The sequence below is a fragment of the Canis lupus genome, chromosome 34 (genome assembly GCF_003254725.2).
Source record: "Canis lupus dingo isolate Sandy chromosome 34, ASM325472v2, whole genome shotgun sequence".
NCBI lineage: Eukaryota > Metazoa > Chordata > Mammalia > Carnivora > Canidae > Canis > Canis lupus.
The window spans coordinates 20,362,616-20,379,377 of NC_064276.1; the positions used below are offsets into that span (position 1 = coordinate 20,362,616).

Below are 16,762 nucleotides of genomic sequence, written 5' to 3' on the forward strand. Positions count from 1 at the left end.
TCGCTTTTATGGGATTCCCTATAGTTGGTATGCCACCCTTTTTTCCAAAAAGAATTTGGGGCGATTTGTGACATAAAAGAAGATATACGCTGAGCAGTAAACAAAACTAGAGCTAGAAACTTGGATTAGAGCGAAAAGAAATGGCAAGGCTAATATAATTGTTGGGTGAGGCATCAGATTCAGCTTCGGCTCTGAGCTTCCTGGAAGTCAGGGCAAAATGGGAAACTCGTTCTTATAATTTATTGTTTCTTCAATGCGGATGCTCTCTTAAGCCATATACAGAAACCTACGCAAGGCCTACTTCACTAATCTTGTACTTTCTATTCAATCATCAAATGCAAAAGGCATGCATGTCTGTGGAATTTTGAGACGCTCAGGTGCGCCACTAATCATTATCAACATTTAAGACTATGATTTGGAGTATGAATTACTATTTTGCTGCAGTTTCTCGTTTCTGCTGGGACCATTTCCCAACTAGCAGCTATGCAGGATGCAGGCTGTTTCCCTCCGAAGGTTCATAAGGAAAAATATGTATACTTTAAAACACGGAGCAATTTTTGTATCATGATGCTAGACCCGCTAATTTTATTTTCAATGAGATTTCACTATTCCAGAGGGCTTTGATGTGTCACAGGACTCTCTTGGCTTAATTGCTGCTGTTCTCAAGTCATGCCCACTTAGACAGGTAGGTGGGAGTGAGTAGAATTAGCCAACTGTACAGAAAAATCAAAGACACTTGCAAGGGTACCTAGTTCTGAGAATTGCCATGAATTTTGCATGCCACTGACTAAGAAAGGAAGGAAGGAAGTGACATCTTGAAGGCCCCCGGTTTGGGCGGGCTGCGGTGAAGCCGACCAGCTGTTATTCTTTTTCTGGCTGGTTTCTGGCCCGTTGTGATGTCTTTTATTAACCTAGGAGAACTTGAACTTTAAAACCTGTTTTTAAAAGATTCTGTTTTGCCCTCTTTTCTAAATCCGATGCATGAAAGTCTCGTGAGTTTGATTAATGAGAATGAATTTTTTTTTTTAAATAAGAAACAAAAATACAAGACAAGTAACAAAGAAGGGGAAGAGGTGCTGCGCCAAGAGAGATCAATAAAGAATCGCCAAGAGGAGGAGGAGGGAGACAAAGGCAGTCAGAAGGCCATGGTTCTGGTCACTTCTCTGTTCGGGCCTGTCCTTCCCCCTGACAGGGAGTGCCCAGGCTTCGACCCTCTAGAGAGAGAGCCCTGCTCAGGGACAAGGCTGGACAGAGAGTCTGGTCACACGTGCCGGCCAATACCACACACATCTGTTTGATTTGGCACTGCTCACCGACCAGCTGCTGGCACAGAATCAGAAAGGGCAGGTGGGGGCCTTGGGGAAGGGGCAGGAAGGGGAGCAGGGATTATGCACAGTTGTTCCCAAAAGGAGAAAGGGGTGGGGGGGGCTCGGGAGGAATGAGTAGAGGGGCCCGGGGGCAGGCAGGGGCAGGAAGCCCACAGCTGTGGTGGTGGGCACTGCTGCTAATCGCCCTCTGCAGCAGGTGAAGTTCCTGAGTCAGAGTCCGCAGTTACTGGTGATGTGGCTTCAGGAGAAATTCAGGCACTAGGCCAGGTTTGGGCAAAGTGTCAGGAATGCTTTATCACTCTCCCCTTTGACCCATCTACTATCTCACTAACGGGGAGCCTTCCCAGACTTCCAAACAAGCTGCCATGTTGTCCCTCTTTTGCCTACAAGGTTAAATGTTTTGTTTCCTACCTCAAGCGTTTTGTTTTGCTTTTTCTTTCTAAGCTCACAAAGACTTACTTTCTCTAAGCTGTTAAGATCCTCCCAACTATCTAGAGAGAAAGCTGGAAAGAATAAGCCTTCCCACTTAACGGAGGCCCTAGAAGTGTAAGCAATATTCCTGAAGTCACCTGGCTCAGCCAATGGAAGAACAATTTAGGCAAATGCTGACTCCTCCACCTCAGCACCATTTGCTCTGCCAAAATTTGCTCTGGTCCAAAGTATCAACCATGTGCCAAGAGGTTGAGTTGGTGAGTGGTGCATGGACTCACCGGGGGGGAGCTGTATTATTATGTAACCTCAGTGTGAAATCTTCCACAAGCATAAATTCTTTGTTCACCATTTATTCAACACTATGTGCCAGAAACCATGCTGACTCCCAAGTAACTCACCATCTGGGCGATCCCTTTCTGGGTCTCTAACCAATGTCCATTATCTGAAGGGAATCCATTCCGGTAACTTCCGCAGGTTTGATCATCTCACACATTCATCACCTTTGTTTCTGAAAAAAAAAAAAAAATTCTTTCCTACAGTTTGCATCACATGTGACACAAGAAGCAGGACATCACATTGCAGCTGAGATTGTTGACTGGGTCTGTTCACTGGAACAGTACGATCTGTTTACTTTTAGGACGCTCTCAGCACTCGGAGGTCAAAATAGCTTGAGATAGAATTACCAATATTCAATCTAAATGATGTAAAAGAAAGACCACTTCATATGGTTTGCCCTAATAATATAGGTTCTGGCTCTGAAGGGTGTCCAAGGTTCAGATACTCCCTTTGCCACTTATTAGCAGGGTGAAATGAAATCACCCATGCAACGGCACGGATTTGGGCTACTAGCACCCAAGAGTGAAGAGGGAGGCTCGTCCCCCATAGATGGGACATCCATAATGACAGCAGCCCACCTGAATCTCCCATGGTTTTCCTTTATATAATACCCTAATTTTCCACTTTGTGCCACTGCCATTTAACACAAAAACACTAGGGTTAGGAGGTACAATTAAACGCTTCAAGTTGGGAAAGGAGCTTCAAAGCATAAACTATCTACAGATAGGAAAGACTGGTGAAGTTAAGTCCAAGTCCCCAGTGACCTATCACCAGTCAGGTTTCCCTTTCAAGCTAGCCTCACATTAAATCCCTGGAGATCCTTTAGATCCTTCCAAAACTGGACCTTCTTGATCCTCCAAAGGGAAGGTGATCTTCCCCTGGTTTTCTCTAGCACGATTTCTTCCCTCTCTCCCTCTGGATCTTATCCCTTATCTCACCAGTTTTGGGATATTTTGTTGTAGCCCTCCCCCAACAGCTCACTCACCTGGGCCTCCATCCCCACAGTGGCTGCACAGGTCCCCTCACCCAGCCTTCATGCCTTCCACAGCGCACAGCTCACACCAGCCTCTACTCTGCCAGTGAGTCACATAAGGTCACAAGTAATATATTAAATAAATGCATATTTGCATTTTCAAATTAGCTTCCATAGACTGTATGATAGTTTTGAAGCATTGTAGACACCATATTGATATAAAACACAGATGTCCATAGTTACGTCCCACGTAGGGCCCTTTCTTGGGGACCCAGCTGCCACAACCAGGACTGACTGGTATTTAGCTCTGCTTCAGGCTGGAGGCCATTTCTGTGACCCTCCTGAGGTCTGTCCTCTCTGACCTCACACCCTAGGTCCCCTGATTCATCCCTGATGTTGAATCCCTGATTCCACAAACACCAGTGTCCTCATTCCCACAGAGCTGTCAAGCCTCCCCAGGAACTACCATCAGCCACCAGCAGCCACACATCCTGTCTGATTTGACAGCATAGTGGAAACAGATTCCAGATTTGAATTCTAACTCCACCGCTTCTTACCCGAGCAGCTATTTGATCTCTCTGGGCCTCAATCTCCTCATCTGCAAAATAGGAATAAAAATACCCTGGCAGAGATGACCGTGAGACAACTTGTGACAATGCACAGGGCTAATCACAATGTCTCGCCCAGGGAACAGTAGCTGTTTTTCTTCAGATGACCATCTATCACAGCTGGCACGACGCTGACTGCCACCTGGCCTGTCACCTCCTGCAGGTCTTGGTATGCTGCTGGCGCTGCCCACACCCACACCTACCTAACAGCCTCGTCTGGTCTCTGAGTTCCAATTCTTCCTGCTTCTCTGAGTGAGTCCCACTGTGTCTGTTCTGACTCCTGGCCGGTGGTGTGCTGGTCCTTGGCAGCTCTTCCACATGCCACACTCCGTGACCGTCATGTTGGTAACTTGAACTTGGCCGTAGGGGGACTTTTTACATCAGAGAAATCAGCAAACCCTCCAATGGTGCCCTTTCCCCCTAAAGAGTCTCTTGTGAAACATTTGCACCCACACTAGCATGGACGCTTCATCCTTTCAGTACCTTCTTGAAGCCTGATTGTCTGACCTGAACAATCACGTTGTAGTCTTTTTAAGGGCAGACCTCAGAGGTTTTCTTGCATACACAGACTGGCCTCACCTTTCAGCGAGAATGCTGCTAAATCCATGCCAAAGTCTACAGAGCGACTCTGGGCTTAGGCATGGAAACATGACACCAGGAAACAAAAAAGTCTAACAAATATACATTAACCTCAGGATTGACCCCACCACTAATGAGTTCTGCTCAGCACGGCCAAAGCGTTTTCTTCCTGCTGGGCTCCCTCCTGGTGAGGCAGGCTCCAGGGGCTGAGGCCTTCACCTGAGCTCTCTGATGGAAACCTTCCAGGCCCTAAATGACCATGCCCTTCACGCCACTCCCTGAATGCTTCTGGCTTGGAAACCCTGCTGTCCTGTCACAAAGACGGTGCAGCAGAAGCTGAATCCTTTACAGCTAAAAAAAGAAGCCCTGCCTTTCCTTCTTGTTTTGAAGGCTCTAAACCACACATGTTTGGTAAGGTGTGGGAATTTTGAGGGCTCAGATCCAGTTCCAGTGTCTGTTCCTCAGGCCTGAGCAAGTGTTAAGTTCAGATTTGCTGCACCTAGGACCACTTTTGGAGATTGTAATGGTTACTTAGTGCCAGGCCACACCTACCTATATATGCCCTTGAAGCAAATGGTGGGTATTTGTCATTTCTAATGGCTGAATAATATTCCATTGTGTGTGTGTGTGTATATATATATATATGTAAGAAAGAAAAACTTATTAAGAAAATAAACATGCGGGTGAACATGCTGTACAATGGGGTAGAAGAGGGAAAATTTTTTTTTAGAAGGAAATGTTTTCTCATGGATTTCAGAAAACAAATCATCATCTGCTGTAGCAGAACCCTCTCCATCTAGGTGACTATCATGAGTCTCCTTTTAGCAGTATTTTGTTCCTGCCTGTACTTGAAAGGATTCCCACAGCCCACGTGGGGATATACCCCATCCATCTGTCCATTAAACCTTACGTCCTCTTTTCTCCTCACAGGATTTATAAATTCTACCCATTTTCCTCTCTTCACAGTTCCAGACCTACCAAACACAAAACAGTTCTGACTAGCCCACTTCCTCTATATACCTACCCCTTGACTTGCTGCCTCTTAAATAGATTGAGAGACCATGCTTTCACACTGACGTCTTTAATGATGATCTTCATAGGAATATCAACAGAGAGTGACAAATGTGAAGGAGGAACAAAAGTCCCAGATTTTTCTCCTACATTCTTCTTACCCAGGTCTCTAGTGTACACTGAAATGTGAAATATAAGCCCATCATTCTACTAACCCATCTTTGTCTCTTTCCTTGTCTCCCCTGTTGTCTCCAGGGCAAGGCCTCCTGTTTCATCTATTTATGACTAGTGTGCTTCTAGGAATGGCAGCCATCATGATCTTACTGAGGTACTTCCTAGCTTACAAGTCACTTTCTATCCACTATTTTGGTGGACCTCAGAACCTCCTTGCGACCTAGGTGTTGGTGTGACTGCCTCCATTTTAATGGATCATTGAAACAGTAGAGACGGAGTGTCTGATGGATGCCTGGTCCAGCCCTCTGCCTCTATCTCCCCTCATCTAGTTGCCACACAAAGAAATACCGTGATTAGGCACTGATTAAATGTGACCCTTCAAAAGAATCTGATTCAAGAGATTTTTTTTTTCAAGGAAAGTATTCCCAAATTATGTTTTAACTCTATGTAATGAGGAAAGTCCATACATGTTTTGTTTTCCACTCCACTGGCAACAGCTTCTTGGCTAATGACCAGATCCCTCCTTTTGTTTTGACATAGTAGATCAGGGTGCTGCAGACTGGACATCCAGGTGACCTCTTACTGTACTTCCAAAATCGAGGTTTGAGCCAGATCTGGATCAAGATGAAAAATTGCCATTTTTCCCTGCTGTCTTTTTATTTCTTGCTTTATCGTTCCACACTTTCTTCCATATCTTCCTCCCAGATGATCTAATGCACACGTACTCCAAGCCACAGAAGGTAAGACTTTCTTAATTTCTTTTCCTACTCTCCAGTCTAAATTAATTCAGAAGCATTTAGTTCTTCAGATACAAACTATCTACTCTTTACTCCATGTTGGAATAACCCAGAACTTATTTGAAACAATTTATCATTTTAAACTTTTCACTAATTCTCACTGGCCTTTGTAAGGACCTGGCTTTTCTGCTCCACATAAATTGGCTATCTCCAGTGCCTTCATCATGTTGACATTAGATTATAACATGGAGAGGAGCTGGGAGCTGCTCAGGGCCAAGCTTAAGGGGTCATCTTATTAATCAATTGGAAAGAAGATTAACTTATTCATTCAACACCTACTTATTAATCACTTAACCTGAACTCCTATAGTACTTGAGGTCCAATAGCATATACTTGTTATGAGTATATTATCCACGCCTCCCAATTAGACTGTGAGGCCATTCGGAAGAATCTGGTCTTGGGTTGCCACTACCTGTCTTATGACATTGGGAAACTCTCTTCACTTCTTGGGGCCTCAGTTTCCCCATTGTGGGAGGTGGGTAAACAGCATTCTAAATCCACTGACTCACTTTCTTCCCACACCACTCGGCAAATATGAGTGGAGTGCAAAACATAAGAGTTACCAGCAGAGCTCAAAGAAGGAAGGATCGAGTGCTATTTAAGAGAAATCAGTTCATTGTTGAGGCTGGGAAATGATAACATAGAAGTTGGCTATACAGCTTTGTCTACTTTTTGTACACACTTGAAAATACCCTTACAATAAAAGAACAGAAATGTTAGAAGGCAACCTAGCAGGCTGCACACAGCAGGTAGCCACTGCGCAGAGTTGAAGCATGGGTAGGATTTCAATGAACTGACACTGGGTCAGGGGCCATTCCAGGCAGGGCACATCTCGAGCCAAGGCATAGCGACTGGAAAATACAAGGTGTTCACAGAGAACTGAGAGTAGTCATGTGTGGCCACAGCCGAGGGTGCACGAAGGGAGTGGTGGGAGATGGGATGGAAAGGTATCGTGGGGTCAGAGCCGGAAGGGCCTAGAGAGGCACAGTGAGGAGCCTGTGCTGGATTCAGTTCCGAGGGGAAGTGAGCTCACTGGTTAAGGCCCAGCTGGCCCTACCCCTCCTCAGTGGCTCTGGGTGCAGGCCCAGGAGAGGGCATGTGGCAGAAACTGGCAGAGGCGCATGCTGGCAAGAACCACCCGGCTCGTTTCTTCACCAGGAAACAAGGTTTCCTGTAACTCAGACCATGAATCAGCATTTCCTCTGTCAATAATACACAGCAAGAAATGCAACAGCGCAGGGCTTGGGGGGAATGGAAGAAAGGAAGGAATATTCCATGACACGCTGGGCTCTGCTCTCCTTTCCCCTCACGAAACACTCCTGATAAGTTCCCAAATAACACTCGGGTTTCATGAGATAAGTCTCTCAGACGGCCTCGCAGTATCGTGTGAAGATTAAGGCCCACAGGATACCCAGCTCTCTGGTCATATTTTGTGTTTCTGACACCACTGGGACAAGCAGGGGCACTCTCTGAACCCCTTGCTTTCACCACTAAACATTGCTAAGGCAGTGCTTCATCCCTGCAGAGGCCTGAGTGTGTGTGTGTGTGATTTGCCTTTTAGTTCTTACACATCCCTGTCCGACATTTTATTTGATTCCCGTAATAATCTGTGAGGGACACAGGGAATATTATACCTATTTCACAAGTACAGATACCACAGCGGGGACATGAGATGTCTCTTCCCATCAGATCTGTTTTGAAGAAGCCAGAACTGACCCCAACCCTTCAAACTCCAGTCCAGGCTTGTTTTCAAGGTCATAGACGTAACACAAATAAAGCTTATAATACTATATATTACATAGATAAATAGATATACATACATACAGCGTATTTATTGAAAAGATAAGTATGCTCTCAATTCAATGTATCAATTACTATAGTATCTTTTAAAATAAGTTATAATATTTAATGTAAATAATACAGCATATTTATTTAAAATATACTTAATACTAATTTAATCTTAATAATTCACTTATCTAAAATATTAATAATAGGGACACCTGGGTGGTTCCATGGTTGAGCGTCTGCCTTGGGCTCAAGGTGTGATCCCTGGGTCCTGGGATTGAGTCCCACATCGGGCTCCCTGCATGGACCCTGCTTCTCCCTCTGTGTGTGTCTCTGCCTCTCTCTCTGTCTCTCATGAATAAACAAATAAAATCTTTAAAAAAATAAAGATAAACTAAAGTATTAAACATATATAGCATATATATATATATATATATGTTCTACCTAACATCTGAAAGAATGTTATTCACCCCCTCATTCCATTCATTCATTTATCAAATATTTATTGTTACTGTCTGCTCTCTGCCAGGCTCTGTTCTAGACACATTCTATAGTGAACCAAACAGTCAAAAAGCCCTGCTTTCATAAAGTTTACATTCAGTTGTGGAACTCAGAAAAGGGATGAGATAAAAGTAAAATACAGAGTGTTGGAGAATCATATATGCTTTGAAGACTAAAGGAAAACAAGAAGAGGGTGAGAAGTGTTGGAAGTAGGGGTAACATAATTTTATGTAAGATGTTCTGTGATAGTCTCCCTGAAAATGTGATGTTTACATGAAGACCTGAAGAGGTGAGCAGGCCAGCCATGTGGATGGATCTATGGGGTGGGGAAGCCTGCAAAAAAAAAAAAAAAAAAAAGGAGTAAATGCCAAGGCCCTGAGGTGCTGACTCCTTGCCACGTGCAGGGAGTAGTGAGGAGCCAGGTGTGGCTGGACCTGAGGGAGAGAGTGGGGAAGGGCAAGAAGTAGGGGCTGGAGGCTGGGGAGAGTCATGCAGGCCATTATTCACACTTGGAACTGACATAGAGAAATTGCTATCATTTACTCAAAATGCAAACCAAACTGACCAACCAAATGAACAAACAATTAAAATAAAACAAGCCAAGGATGAAAATGTGAAATAAAACAAAACAACAGCAACAGAAGCCTTATAGAGGGTTAATGCTGGTGAGGAAGACAAGGAAAGAAAAAGCAAGAGACACATAGAAAGAAAGAGAAAGGGAAGAAGCGACCATATACTGTGTGTTTGTGTTTTACTTATTTCCTCGCTCTCTCTCTCTCTCATCTGAAATCTAGATCCAAGATCCAAACTCTGAAGCCAACTGTCATGGCCACTTCCCAAGGGAGCCAGGCAGTGGCAAAGTCAGGCAGAGGAGCAAAATTACCAAAAGCTTGGGCCTGGGCCTCAGACCTCAGCTAGATTCCTATTGAGCCAGACAGCTAGCACTCAACAGGTCTCCTCTTGCTCAGGCTACAGGCTGAAAGCAGAACCAAATTCTTCTACGCCTCTCCTCCCCAGGCCTCCCAGGGACAGAGTGGCCTTCTAAGCAGAGCTCCCTCCCAAGCAGCAGGGACAGACCATCCAAGTTATCAATCCCAGCTCTACAAAAGCTCCCTTTCTAACTCAAGAGTCCATCACACACTTGCTTTTGACCCTGGCTCATCCTTGAAGATGGAGTATACACATGGCTGTAGACAGGGGTGTGAAGGAGGGGAGAGAATGGCCTTGCCCACACTCTACAAGCCAATGTTCTCTTGCTTTTTGTTCTTTCTCTTTATTAGTCCTATGGGCTTAGTGGGCAAGCTCATAAGCAGCTCATGCCCGTAAATGCTCCACTACCACCTTCCCACTGCTTTGGAGAGTTTTAGAAAATTTCTTGGTGTGACTTCCCCAAACTTTATCACTCGGACCAATGATAGTTCAGTCCCACAAAGCCCCTTATAAATGTGTCCTTGACTTCCCTTCAGAAGCCACTGAGGCAGATCAGAATAGGACTATACTCCAAGTCAAACATGGACACTAGGTGAAGTCCCTCACCATTCTTATCAAGAAAGTGAACAAACAAGAGTGATGCTATCACTCAGAGACATGCGAACAACCTCGGTCAACCAAGGCATATCATGATCAGGGTGGGGGGAAGATAGCTAAAAGAACTCTCTGAATTGTTTCCCTCATTCATGCCTTTCTGCATCACCTATCTCCTTCCAATACCATCGGCATCCTAGTTTGAGTCTCTTCTGAGCTTTTTCTTTAAATCAAACTTTTTAGAGGTACTAGGAGTTGTAAGAAATAATACAGAGAAAAAAAATAATACAGAGAGCCTGGGTATCCTTTGCCCAACGTTAACATCTTGCAAACCCATAGTACAATATCGTAACTAATATATTGGTATTCCTACAATCAAGACAGAGAATTTTTCCATTACCCCAAGGTTCTCTGATGTTTTGCTTTACGGCCAAACCCACTTGACTCCCTCTCCCATCGCCTCCTTAATCTCTGGTTAGCCATTTCTAAAATCTTATCAATTCAAGAATGTAGTATAAATGGAATCCTACCACATGTAACCTGTTAAGATTGGTTTTTTTCCTATCAGGATAATCCTCTGAGGAGATTCACTCAGGTTGTGTAGGTATCAAGTTAGTTCCCTTTTATTACTGAGTAATGATTCCGTGCATCACAGCTTATTCACCCACCAAAAGACATTTGAGTTGTTTCAAGCTTGGAGCTGTCATGAGCAAGTCTGCTGTAAATACCTGTGTACAGGATTTTGTGTGAACGTGAATCTTCATTTCTCTGGAATAAATGCTCTGGAGTGCAGTTGCTGCAAGTATGGTGTTACTTGTTAACTTTTTTTTTTTTTTTTAAGATACTGCCAAATTGTTTTCCAGAGAGACTATATATCACTTTACATTCCCACCAGCAATAATGTACCAGTGAACCAGTTTCTCTGCATACTTGCTAGATCTTGTTGTTGCTATTATCTTTCCTTATCCTAGCCATTCTAATAGGTGTAGTGATATCTTATATGCTTTTAATTTTCAATTCCCTAAGCACTAATGCTACTGAATATCTTTCTATGCATTTACATGCCATTTGTACCTACAGTTTGGTAGAATGTCACCTCATGTATCTTGCTGATTTCAAATTAGATGTTTTTAACCTTTGATAGAGAGAGAGAGAGAGAGAGAGAGAGAGACTATCTATCTATATATAGATCTTAATTTTTTGGCAGATATTTTTCATTATCTGACAAATATTTTCTTTCCAGTGAGTAGTTTGCCTTTTAATCTTTCTGTAGAACTTTTTTTTTATGGAGCGATTTTTTTAAAATGTGATGAAGTCTTATCAATTTTTTTCTTTTATAGATTATTGCTTTTGGTGTCAAGTCTAAGAACTCTGCTTAGTTCTAGATATAGTTCTAGATACTAGTTCTAGATCTAGGAGATTTCCTATTTTTTTCCTAAAGGTTTTTATAGTTTCATGTCCTACATTTAAATCCATGGTCTATTTTGTGTTAATTTCCTTATAAGGTGTGAGACTTAAGTTGAGGTTTGTTCTTTTGTTTGTTTTTTTATTTCTTTTTCTGTTTTTGCCTTTGGATGTCCAGTTGCTCAAGTACCATTTGTTGAAAAAGTCTATCTTTTTCCCCATTGAATTGTTTTTGTACTTTTGTCAAGAAACAGATGGTCATATTTGTGTGAGTCTATTTCTGGGCTCTCTCTTCTGTTCTATTGATCTGTGTGTCCATCTCTCTGCAAATACCACACAGTCTTGCTTACTATAGCTGTATCATGTCTTGAAATGGGGTGGTGAGATTCTTCTGACTTGATACTTCTTTTTTCAAAATTGTTTTAGTTATTCAAGTTTCTTTACCTTCCCATATAAATTTTAGAATAATTTTATGGATACATACCAAAAATCTTACTGTAATTTTGAGAAGGATTGTGATAAATCTGTACATCAGTTTGGAGGAAATTGACAGCCTTACTAGTATGGTAGACAGACTAATAGCCCCTCAAAGATTCCTACATCTCAATCCCTGGAAACTATAAATATGTTATTTTATATGAAAAAAATGGCTTTGCAAATGTGATTAAAGACCTGGAGGTGGGAAGGTTCTTGTGAATTATCCAGATGGACTCCATGTAATCACAAGGAGGTAGAAGGATCAGAGTCAGGGGAAGAGACATGTGATGATGCAAGCAGAGAACAGAAAGGAATTGGAAGGTATATGCTGCTGGCTTTGAAGATAGAGGAAGGGGCCATAAACCAAGGAATGCTGGTGTCTTTTAGAAGCTGACAAGGCAAGGAAGTGAATTCTCCCCCCAGGGTTTTCTGGAAGGAACCAGCCCTGACAATACTTTGATGTTAGCCTCGTAAGACCCAGTCTTAGACTTCTGAAACCCAAAACCATAAGAAAATAAATTTGGGTTGTTTTAAGCCACTAAGTTTGTGGTAATTTTTTATAGAAGAAATAGAAAACTAGTGCAACTACTTTGAGGCTTCTAATTAATGAACAGAAGTAGGATGTCTCTTCATTTATGTAGATATTCTTTGATTCTTTCTTCAGCATCTTATACTTTTCAGAGTATAAGTCCTGTACATGTTTTGTTATATTTACATCTAAATATTTTATTTTTTGAATGATGGTAAGTGATATTAGATTTCAAATTTCAATGTCCATGTGTTCATTGTTAGTATAGAAAAATACAATTGATTTTTGTATGTTTGTTTTATATCTTACAACCTTAATGAACTCACTTATTAGTCTAAGAGGGGTAGTTTGTTTTGTTTTCAAATCCTTGTAATTTTCTATGTAGCTAATCATGTCATCTATAAATACATTTTTTCTTTCTCAACTTTTTTTCCTTTCATTTCCTTTTCCCGATGTATTGCATTTTCTAGAACTTCCAACAATACAAATAAAAGAGATGAGAGTGAATATTCTCACCTCATTCTTGATCTAAGGGACAAAGGCTTCAGCCTTTCACCATTAAGTATAAGAGTAGTTGTAGGATTTTGTAAATCCTCTTTATCAAGGTGATATTTTCCTCTAATCATAGATTTCTGAAAGTTTTATCATAAATGAGTATTGAATTTTGTCATATGCTCTTTCTACATTGACTGAGATGATCACTTGTTCTTTCTTCTTTAGATAGTGAATATGATAGATTAACAGCAACCAACTCTGTAGTATTGGAACCAGTCTGGCATCTCTGGAATAAACCTTACTTGGTCAAGGCATGTAATTTTTTCATAATTGTTGAATTCTACTTAATATTTCATGTTTTTTAATAAATATTTTCCCTCTATATTCGTGAGAGCCATTAGTCTGTAGTTGTTGTGATTTGCACTGTTTGTGTGGTTTTAGTATCAGGTAATTCTACCTTCATAAAATGAGCTGGGGATTATGCTTTTCTCTTCTATTTTCTAGGAGATGTGTAGGATTAGTGTTAACTCTCCTTTAAATGTTTGGAAGAACTCTTCAGTGAAACCGTCTAACACTAGATATTCCTTTTTGAGAGTTTTAAAAATTATGAATGCAATTTCTTTAGTAATTATAGGGTTATTCAAGTTATCTGTATCTACTGTTTAAGTTGTGGTAGTTGTTGAAGAATTGGTCCATGTCACAAAGTCAAATTTTTGTGTGTAGAGTTGTTTTATATGCCTGGTGTTTAAAGTTTTCTCTAATCCACCTTTTCCATCTTCTACCCCTCCTTTTCACTGAGGCCAAGTAGATCTTTATGAATTGGGATCTCAGTGAATTGGATTCTTCTGGGATTCCCCACACACTCCGTGCTTTTTCATTGCCGCATCTTGCTATTTTCATTCTCTATACCCGGAATACCCTAAGGTTTTATTTTTAATTCCTTCTCATTCAAGAGCCACTAAAAACTGAAGTCTATCTTTTCTATTTCCCTTTGAACTTTCCTGGCCTCTATTATCTGTGGCAGTTTTGTGGTGTGAACTAGGGACTGCCTTGTATAGATATTATTTGTGAACATTACCCCTATAAGCTATAAAGTCTTTAAGGGATGAAACCCTGTACAATTCTTCTTGGTTTCCTCCATAGGCCCTGGCATGGGGAATGGCACAAAATACATGCATAAAGATCATCTAAGAAATTAACTCTTGTGGGTCCTCACATGAGAGTATACCCAAGAAGTCTCTTACTTTCAGGTTTTTAGAGAGCTATTTCGTAGCTATTTTTCTGAGACATACACTTATTTATTTATACATTTAAATTTATTTTTTTAGGTAATATCTACACCCAGTCTGGGACTTGAACTAGCAACCTCTAGATCAAGGGTCAAATGCTCTACTGACTGAGCCAGTCAGGTGCCCTTCCCAGCTGCTTTTCTGAAACAGGGATTGACCTAACATTTGAGAGAGCTAGTCTCTTGAGTATTTAAAGGGAGTCTCTTGAGTATTTAGAAGGAAAGAGTCACTCTCAACACCAATTCAGATCTCAAGGGAAAGACACACTGTGTTTTTCAGAGTCCTGAAGACTGTCTCACAAAACTACAGGTTCATTATGAAGAGAAGGGGCATAGCCAGGGATCTGGAAATCTACCAATTTACAAAAAGAACACCTTCTCTTGCCATCCAAATTAGTAGTTCAAATTCTCCTTAGCAGCACCACACAAAATGGAGATGTATTAAGGAAGTGAGATGGAAAAGTGATCTCCATCTATTCCCAGCTCAGCGGGCATCTGTATCCAACAGTATTATTGAGAATGACTTTGCATCAGGAGGCCCAGGCTGGGAATGAATATTCTTCAGGGAATCCTCCCACCATCCCAAAATAGGAGCAGGTAAAGTGGCTGGGAAAGGAGGCAGAGGTAGGGATGAGACAAACTAGAGAGAAGGGGAAACATCCTCCAGTCTTCTTTCTGTCAAGATCCAACTCTTGGTGATCCCATGGTCCCTCTCCTAGTTTGAGCCTCCTATCACATCTGCTGTTGTATCCTCTCATAGGATCCCTTAGTCTGTTTCCCTGCATCTGTCTGTCCTAAATACAGCAACAAAGTGACCTCCCTAAAACTTAGCTTTGATTGTACCATTTATATTTTCCAAGAAACCTTCACACAATCCCTAATGTACATAAATAATGTGACATACCTTCATCAGGCATTCAAGGCCCTCTGCATGTTAAAATTCCCTCTGCCAGCTGACAATAAGCAGGCAAAAGCAGAACAGAAAGAATATAAAGTCTAGCATTAGATCTGAGTTCAAATCTAGCTGTTTTATAATAGCTTCATGAGTGGGGTAACTTATTTAACTTTGATGAGCCTCAGTTTCTTACCAAAAAATTGTTTAAAAAATGATAATAACTCCAAAGTTTGCAGTGAGAAATAGATGAAGCAATGAGTGTGAAATACATAGCACATAATTGGCACTGGATAAATGGTAGCTATTTTGAGTATGCTGAAGGACATTTAGTAACTTCCCAATTCCTATAACTTAAGACCCCTGAGCCTTCTCTCAGACAGAATGGCCCTGATAAGGTCATCAAATGTCCTTGCACAAGGAGTAGGGACTGTCCACAGATGACAGTTGGGGATGAGGGAGCAGCCACATAAGGTAAGCTGCCCATTATTAGAAAGAAACAATGACTTATTTCACTCAGCATAATACCCTCCAGGACAAACATTATATGGTCTCATTCATTTGGGGAATATAAAAAATAGTGAAAGGGAACAAAGGGGAAAGGAGAGAAAATAAGTGGGAAATATCAGAGAGGGAGACAGAACATGAGAGACTCCTAACTCTGGGAAACGAACAAGGGGTGGTGGAAAGGGAGGTGGGCAGGGGGTGGGGGTGACTGGGTGACGGGTACTGAGGGGGACACTTGATGGGATGAGCACAGGGTGTTATGCTATATGTTGGCAAATTGAACTCCAGTAGGAAAAAGAAAGAAGAAAGAAAGAAAGAAAGAAAGAAAGAAAGAAAGAAAGAAAGAAAGAAAGGAAGGAAGGAAGGAAGGAGAAAGAAAGAAAGAAAGAAAGAAGAAAGAAAGAAAGAAAGAAAGAAAGGAAGGAAGGAAGGAAGGGAAGGAAGGGAAGGAAGGGAAGGAAGGAAGGAGGAAAAAGAAAGCAAGAAAGAAAGAAAGCAATAAAGAAAGAAAGAAAGAAAGAAAGGAAGGAAGGAAGGAAGGAAGGAATGAGAAGAAGGAAAGAAAGAAAGGAAAGAAAGAAAAAGAAAAGAAAGAAAAGACACAAAAGAAAGCAGAAAAGAAGAAAGAAAGAAAGAAAGAAAGAAAGAAAGGAAAGGAGGAAGGAGAGAAAGGAAAGAAAGAAAGAAAGAAGAAAGAAAAAGAAAGAAGAAAAAAAAGAAGAAAAAGAAAAGGAAAGAAAGAAAGAACGAAAGAAAGAAAGAAAGAAAGAAAGAACAGAGCTCAGAGAGGGGCTGTGTATATAGCACAGGTGAGAGGGCAGGTCCAGAAATTCCTAATGGTCAGGCAGGGTCCAGCAGTTTCAGCACCTGGCTTTCTTCCTTGAGCCTCAGAACAAGCCTAGGCCTGCTTTTCCACAACTAAGGACACCTCTCCCATCTCTTCATGCAGCTCTATTTTCCGCGCTTTTTTAAGAGACTTATTTGAATGCTATGTTGGGCGTGGAGGGGAGGCTGGCAGTGGGCAACAGGGCTGTAAATCTGAAGTCTGTTCACTATGGCTTGTATAGCTATCGTACCCATTATGTATGTGTGTTATTATAAGGGGCTCAAGGAAATAGTGTC

The 16,762-nt window shown here is 41.7% G+C and overlaps 1 long non-coding RNA gene across 10 annotated transcripts in view; it reads right to left on the bottom strand.

Moving 5' to 3' along the window:
* The window catches only part of LOC118353264 (uncharacterized), an 81,025-nt gene that overhangs the window by 34,527 nt on the left and 29,736 nt on the right, over positions 1-16,762 (bottom strand). For all 10 annotated transcript variants that reach the window (XR_007408112.1, XR_007408110.1, XR_007408113.1 and 7 more), the window contains one exon: positions 2,159-2,268. This is a non-coding gene — a long non-coding RNA (uncharacterized LOC118353264). The remainder of the gene's footprint in view (positions 1-2,158; positions 2,269-16,762) is intronic.